The sequence below is a fragment of the Somniosus microcephalus genome, chromosome 15 (genome assembly GCF_052327205.1).
Source record: "Somniosus microcephalus isolate GS21.2 chromosome 15, FLI_Smic_1.0, whole genome shotgun sequence".
In the NCBI taxonomy this organism is placed as follows: domain Eukaryota; kingdom Metazoa; phylum Chordata; class Chondrichthyes; order Squaliformes; family Somniosidae; genus Somniosus; species Somniosus microcephalus.
The window spans coordinates 15,662,730-15,670,278 of NC_141001.1; the positions used below are offsets into that span (position 1 = coordinate 15,662,730).

General features: G+C 44.8%; 1 protein-coding gene across 2 annotated transcripts in view; it reads right to left on the minus strand.

Moving 5' to 3' along the window:
- Positions 1-7,218, minus strand: part of c1qtnf4 (C1q and TNF related 4) — a 193,376-nt gene extending 186,158 nt beyond the window's left edge. The window contains exon 1 of one of the 2 annotated variants that reach the window (XM_086008457.1): positions 6,896-7,218. The gene's annotated coding sequence lies outside the window, so the exon portion shown is untranslated. The remainder of the gene's footprint in view (positions 1-6,895) is intronic. The other variant, XM_086008456.1, reaches the window with a different exon arrangement.
- Between the last annotated feature and the right edge of the window lie 331 nt (positions 7,219-7,549).

Here is a 7,549-nt window from a genome sequence, read left to right on the forward strand (position 1 = left end):
ATGATACCGACTGGACCACTCTCTCTGTCCATGATACCGACTGGACCAGACTCTCTGTCCATGAAACAGATTGTATTGATTTCTTTGTGGGTTCAATGACGAGATATTTATGAAAGAGAATGTCTTTTAATCTAAAGTCTGTTCAACTCTTTATACAGCATTTACAGGAGACATCATGCTAGTGATGCATCTAGAACGAAACTGAAACTAAACTAAACTGCCTTGCTTGTCTCCGTCACATGCCCTCTGCTGGTCAGGCACAAGCAATCAATACATGCAAACCTGCTGGTAAGGCATCATAATCAAAACAGGCAAATACCATCTCTATTTGCTGATATCATTACATCTCCTTTCCTTAAAACAAAAGTATTTTACTTTTAACTAACATGTTTTCTTTGTATTAATCTGCATTTTAACTGTAACACTTAATGAACTTACGTTATCATTATCATGATCAAGGTTTTTTAACCTTGCTTTGTGTGTTCACATGAAATATGTCAATACACTAGAACTTGAAGAAAGAATAAGATAACATTACTTCCTTCTATAACAATAGTCCTTAAATTTGCTCAATGAGCCTCTCAGGAGGCTTCACGTGTCTTGAGGATTTTCTGATTGATTGTCCTTGAATCGGAGTGGTTGCCTCAGATGATGTGTTCTCAGCTGTGTGATCAGGTTGTTCAACAGTATCAGTCTCTTGACCTGCTGTGGCTGGTCCCATGAGAAGATCTCGACGATTTCTTCTCAGAACAGCACCCTCATCTGTCTGAATGGTGTATGATCTTGGTTGAACTTCACTCAGGACAGTTCCCTTCTGAGTCTATGTGTTTGTTTTGTCTTTGAACCTTACTTGGTCACCAGTGTGGAGTTCAGGTAGGTTTTGTGTTCCTCGGTCATAGTAGTACTTTTGCTTTTCTTTCTGTTGTTCTTTGAACTTTCTCCCCCTCTTTTGTTTTCAGGAGGTTCTCCGGGATGGGTAGGTTTGACCTTAGCCGACGTCCCATCAGGAGTTGGGCTGGTGACATACCACACTCGAGCGGCGTTGTGCGGTATACAAGCATGCTTTGGTAGAAGTCAGTTCCACTGTCTTTTGCCTTGTACATCAGTCTTTTCACTGTCTGGACCGATTTTTCCACTAGTCCATTGGACTGTGGATAGTGAGGACTTGACGTTGTGTGGACAAAGTCCCACTCTTTGGCAAAGTGTCGGAAACTTGCATTGTAAAACTGGGGTCCATTGTCTGTGAAGACCTCACTTGCCACACCATGTCTGGAGAATATGGCTTTCATACATGTTATCATAGTATCTGCAGTGGTGGTGTGCAGTCTACAAACCTCTGGATACAGGGAGTAATAGTCTGTGACTACAAGATAGTCCTTCCCTTGACATACGAATAGGTCAGCGCCTACCTTCTGGTAAGGTCTGTCTGGTGCTGGGTGTGGCTTTAGTGGTTCTACCAAATTGCTTGCTCAATATTTCAGGCATATTGTGCAGTTTGACACCTCATTTGTCACATCTTGGTTGATTCGTGGCCAGTACATCACCTCTCGTGCTCTTTTCTTACACTTTGATTCCCAGATGTCCTCCATGGATCTTTTTTAACATCTCTTTTCTCAGACTCTTTGGGATAACTATTTTACTTCCTTTGTAGATGATGTCTTCGACCACTGATAGTTCCGCCCTGCAGTTCCAGTACTCTGCCATGTCAGGTGAGCAGTCTTGCTTCATGTTGGGCCATCCCTCCAAGATGCTTTTCCTCAGTCGTCTCATTGTTTCATCTTTGTTTGTCTCAGTCTTTATGAGCTCCATTTTTGCATCTGCTATGGGCAGTGCACTTGTGATCATGTCCACGTAGGCGTTCACTTTTTCATCCATTGTGGTGTTTGCGGGCTCACTTGGGTCAACAGCTCTGGACAACGTGTCTGCTGTATACTTCAGCTTACCCGGTGTGTACGCAACATTCAGTGCATAGCGTTGCAGCCTGATCATCATTCTTTGTATTCTAAGCAGACAGCTATTTAGTGGCTTTTGGAACAATGCAATCAAGGGCTTATGGTCAGTCTCTACACTGATTGCTTGTCCTGCCACAAACTGGTGAAATCTTTCACAGGCGTATGTGATGCTGAGCAGCTCCTTTTCTATTTGAGCATATCGCGTCTGTCATTGAGCGCGATGCATATGCAATAGGTTGCCAGTAGTATTATTTTTGCAGAAGAACGGCACCGAGCCCACTCTGTGATGCATCTGATGATGTCTTGATGGGTCTCGCTGGGTCATAAAACCTCAGAACTGGTTCCTCTGTGAGCAGTTTCTTTAGATCGCTCCATGACTTCTCATGCTCATGATTCCATTCCCATTCTATGTTCTTTTCAGTTAGTCGTCTCAGTGGCGCCATCTTTTCTGAGAGGTTGGATATGAATTTACCCATGTAGTTGATCATTCCATTAAACCTCTGCACGTCCTTTTTGCATTGTGGCTTTGGCATATTCTCAATGGCGGACACCTTTCTGGGATCTGGTCTGATGCCCTCACTGCTAAGGATATCTCCCACGAATGTAAGTTCTGTCACCCCGAGCTGGCATTTCTCTCTATTCAGCTTCAGGTTTGTTTTCCTTGTTGCTTCCAGCACTTTTTTCAGTCTCTCGTCATGCTCAGTTCGCGTGGTTCCCCATACTATGATGTCATCCATTGATGTATCAACTCCCTCCAGGTGCTCATAGATCATATGGATAGTCTTGTGATACACTTCAGGAGCTGAGGCAATGCCAAATGGTAACCTTAGGAATCTGTATCTGCCAAATTGACTGTGGAACGTGCACAGTCTTGAACTAGCTTCGTCCAATTTCATCTGCCAAAATCCTGATGATGCATCTAACTTGCTGAAATATTTTGCATTTGCAAACTGTGCCATGATTTCCTCACGTGTAGGAAGCTTGAAGTGCTCTCTCTTTATTGCTCTGTTTAGATCTCTTGGATCCAGGCAAATTCTGAGCTTTCCATTCTTTTTGTCCACTACGACGAGGGAACTCACCCACTCAGTTGGCTCATCTATCTTCCGAATCACATTCAGGCTTTCCATCCTGTCCAACTCTGCCTTCAGTTGCTTTTGAAGAGCAAACGGAACTTTTCTGCATGGATGTATGACCGGTGTCATACTTTTATCTACTCTGATCGTGTGTTCTCCTGGAATGCAGCCTAGACCCTTAAATAGGTCTTTGTACTCTTTCATGAGTTCATCATAGACTGTCTCTCCTTCGCTTTCCACAACGAGGACTCTCTTTACCAGGTTCAGTCTCTCACAGGCTTTTAAACCTGGTATGGCTTGCACATCCTTTGGCACCACGATTAATGCTAGCGTGTGCTCTCTGTCCTTGTGTGTTACTTTGACAATGCATCTTCCTTTCACTGGTATATCAGTACCTGAGTATCCTGTCACTTTCACTTTTATTCCATGTATCTTTGGTCTGGGTCTAATTTTCTTAAAATCAGTCTCTGATATCACATTAACTTGTGCTCCAGTATCCAATTTAAATGGAATATGTATGTCATTCACTTTTAGTGTCAACATCCAGTCTCTTTCTTCTTTTTTGTTTTCAGACACAACATCTACATAGAACTCCTCTATGTCGCTTTCATCTACTGCATGGACCTTGCTTTGTTGCACTTGGTTCTTGCAGCAACGGGCATAAGGGTTGTTTTTGTTGCAACTATTGCATGTTTTACCATATGCTGGACACTTTCTTGGTGGATGCTGTGTACCGCATCGACTACATGACTTTCGATTGTCCCTTTCATTTTCGTTCGCTGGCCACGCCTCTTTTTTCACATTGGCGCTCTTTTTGTTAAACGGTTTGTATCCGTTCTTTCTCACTGCATCCACGTTGCAGCTACTGTCACTGAACAGCTCCTTTGCCTGCAACTTCACAGTCTCTGTAGCCCTACACAGTGCTATGGCTTTTCCCAGGTCTAGATCTTGCTCTCTTAGCAGTCTTTCCCTTAGACCATTATTCGGAATACCACACACCAGTCTGTCTTTTATCAGCGAGTCTGTAAGTCCCCCAAATTCACACGATTTGCTTCTGTTTCTCAGTTCAGTCACATACTGATCAATAGTCTCACCCGTTTTCTGTGCACGTGAAAAATCTGTGCCTCTCAAATGTCACGTTACGTTTAGGTATGCAGTAGGCCTCAAACTGTTCCATTATTTTATCTAGCTTCATTTTGTCTCCATCAGCAGCGAATGTGAAGTTATTATACACCTCCAGCGCTTCATCACCCACGACATGTAAGAACAGTGACGCTTTCATTTTATCACCTTTCTCGTCAGCTCCGATTGCTGATAAATACAACCCCAAACGTTGTTTGAACCTCCTCCAATTTTCAGCCACATTACCTGTCAACTGAAGCGTCGCCAGTGGGTGTAAACCTTCCATTTTTTCACTTCGTTAGCTATTCTCCAATGGTAAGCAACGATGTTCTCTTTTGGCTTGCTAATTTGTGGAGAGCTGATTTAACTTCGGATTTTTTCTCTTCATCTCTTTCAATCACTTCTGACGCCATGTATTGATTTCTTTGTGGGTTCAATGACGAGACATTTATGAAAGAGAATGTCTTTTAATCTAAAGTCTGTTCAACTCTTTATACAGCATTTACAGGAGACATCATGCTAGTGATGCATCTAGAACGAAACTGAAACTAAACTAAACTGCCTTGCTTGTCTCCATCACATGCCCTCTGCTGGTCAGGCACAAGCAATCAATACATGCAAACCTGCTGGTAAGGCATCATAATCAAACAGGCAAATACCATCTCTATTTGCTGATATCATGACACAGATTGGACCAGAATCTCTGTCCATTAAACAGACTGGTCCAGACTCTTTGTCCATGATACCGACTGGATGAGTCTCTCCGTCCAGGAGACTGACTCGAGCAGACTTTCTGACAATGAGACAGACAGTACCAGACTCTCCGTCCATGAGACAGACTAGACAAGACTCTCTGTCCATGAAACAGACTGGGCCAGAAACTCCATCCATGAGACAGGCTGGACCTGCAGTTGTACAGGGCCTTGGTGAGGCCACACCTTGAATATTGTGTGCCTTTTGGTTGCCTTATCTGAGGAAGGATGTTCTTGCCATGGAGGGAGTGCAGCGAAGATTCACCAGACTGATACCTGGGATGGCAGGAATGACGTATGAGGAGAGATTGGGTCGATTGGGCTTATATTCGCTGGAGTTTAGAAGAATGAGAGGAGATCTCATTGAAACTTATAAAATTCTAACAGGACTAGACAGACTAGATACAGGAAGGATGTTCCCGATGGCGGGGAGTCCAGAACCAGAGGTCACAGTCTAAAGATAAGGGGTAAGCCATTTTGGACAGAGATCAGGAGGAATTTCTTCACCCAGAGAGTGGTGAACCTGTGGAATTCTCTACCACAAAAGGCAGTTGAGGCCAATTCATTAAATATATTCAAGAAGGAGTTAGATATATTTCTTAAGGCTAAAAGGATCAAGGGATATGGGGAGAAAGCAGGGACAGGGTACTGAATTTGGATGATCAGCTATGATCTCATTAAATGGCAGAGTAGGCTCGAGGGGCCAAATGGCCTACTCCTGCTCCTATCTTCTATGTTTCTGCATCCAAGAGACAGGCTGGACCAGAAGCTCTGACCATTACACAGACTGGACCACACACATTGTCCATGAGACAGACTGGACCAGACTCTCTGTCCATGATACCGACTGGACCAGACTCTCCGTCCAGGATACCGACTCAACCAGACTCTCTGACAATGAGAAAGACAGTACCAGGCACTCTGTCCATGAGACAGCCTCGACCAGACTCTTTGTCTATGTGACAGACTGGACCAGACACACCGTCCATGAGACAGACTCGACCAGACTCTCTGTCCAGGAGATAGATTGGGCCAGAATCTCTGTCCATTGAATTGACTGGAACAGACTCTCTGTCCACGAGACAGACTGGACCAGACTCTCTGTCCACGAGACAGACTGGACCAGACTCTCTGTCCATGAGACAGACTGGAACATATTCTCTGTCCATGAGGCAGACTGGAACATATTCTCTGTCCATGAGACAGACTGGAACAGAATCTCTGTCCACGAGACAGACTGGAACAGAATCTCTGACAATGAGACAGACAGTACCAGGCACTCTGTCCATGAGATAGCCTCGACCAGATTCTTTGTCCATGTGACAGGCTGGACCAAACACACCGTCCTTGAGACAGATTAGACCAGACTCTTTGTCCATGAGACAGGTTGGGCCAGAATCTCTGTCCATTGAACAGACTGCACCCGACTCTCTGTCCATGAAACAGACTAGTCCAGACTCTCTGGCAGGGCACAGACCAGTTTACTAGCAGGGCACAGACCAGTTCACTAGCAGGTCACAGACCAGTTTAATGGCAGGACATGGACCAGTTTACCTGCAGGGCACAGACCAGTTTACTAGCAGGACACAGACCAGTTTACTAGCAGGACACAGACCAGATTTTTGGAAAGGCACAAACCAGTTTACTAGCAGGACACAGACCAGTTTACCAGCAGGGCACAGACCAGTTTACTAGCAGGACACAGACCAGTTTACCAGCAGGGCACAGACCAGTTTACTAGCAGGACACAGACCAGTTTGCTAGCCGAGCACTGACCAGTTTGCTAGCCGGACACAGGCCAGTTTGCTAGCAGGACCCAGACCAGTTTGCTAGCAGGACCCAGACCAGTTTACTAGCAGAGCACAGACCAGTTTACTAGTAGTCCCTGCTGAATTAATGCCACCGTGAGCAGCGTAAAATCCATGCCGCTTGTGCACGAGCTGTATGATTACAGGTAACATCCAGGACAGGTAGAATGAGCAGAACAATACCTGACCTGCACAAATTGCCGGAGCCTCTACTGACGCTGATCAGTTTCAGTGATCATTCTTTTAACGCATTTCCCATTGTGCTGTTGACGGTTTATTTCACACTGTGCCATTGCACAAGGTATCAATCTGCTGCTGATGTAAAACTGTATCTATATATGGTCACAGAGTTTAAAAATAAAGAAAAGGACTTGTCTTGATATAGTTCCTTTTATGATCCCAGGGCGTTCCAAAGCGCTTTACAGGCAGTTCAGTTATTGAAGTGTCGTCGCTGATGTCATGTAGGAAATACGGCAGCCAATTTGCTCACAAATAGCAATGAGATATAGGATCAGGTAATCTGTTTGTGATATTGATTCAGGGATAACCATTTGCCAGGACACCAGGGAGAAATCACCTGCTCTTCTTTGATTAGTGCCATGGGACCATTTACTTCCGCCTGAGATGGCAGACTGGCCTCGGTTTAACCTCCGTCAGTGCAGCACTCCCTCAGTCCTGCACTGAAGTGGCACCTTAGATTCTGGGCTCGAGTCTGTGGAGTGTGATATTCAGACTCAGCAACTGCTGACACCTTCATTGCTGTTGGGTAACAGTGACTGAGGTCGGAGTCTAATTGCTCTGCAGCTTGCGAGTGAGAACTCATTATAATCAGCCTGAAGTTG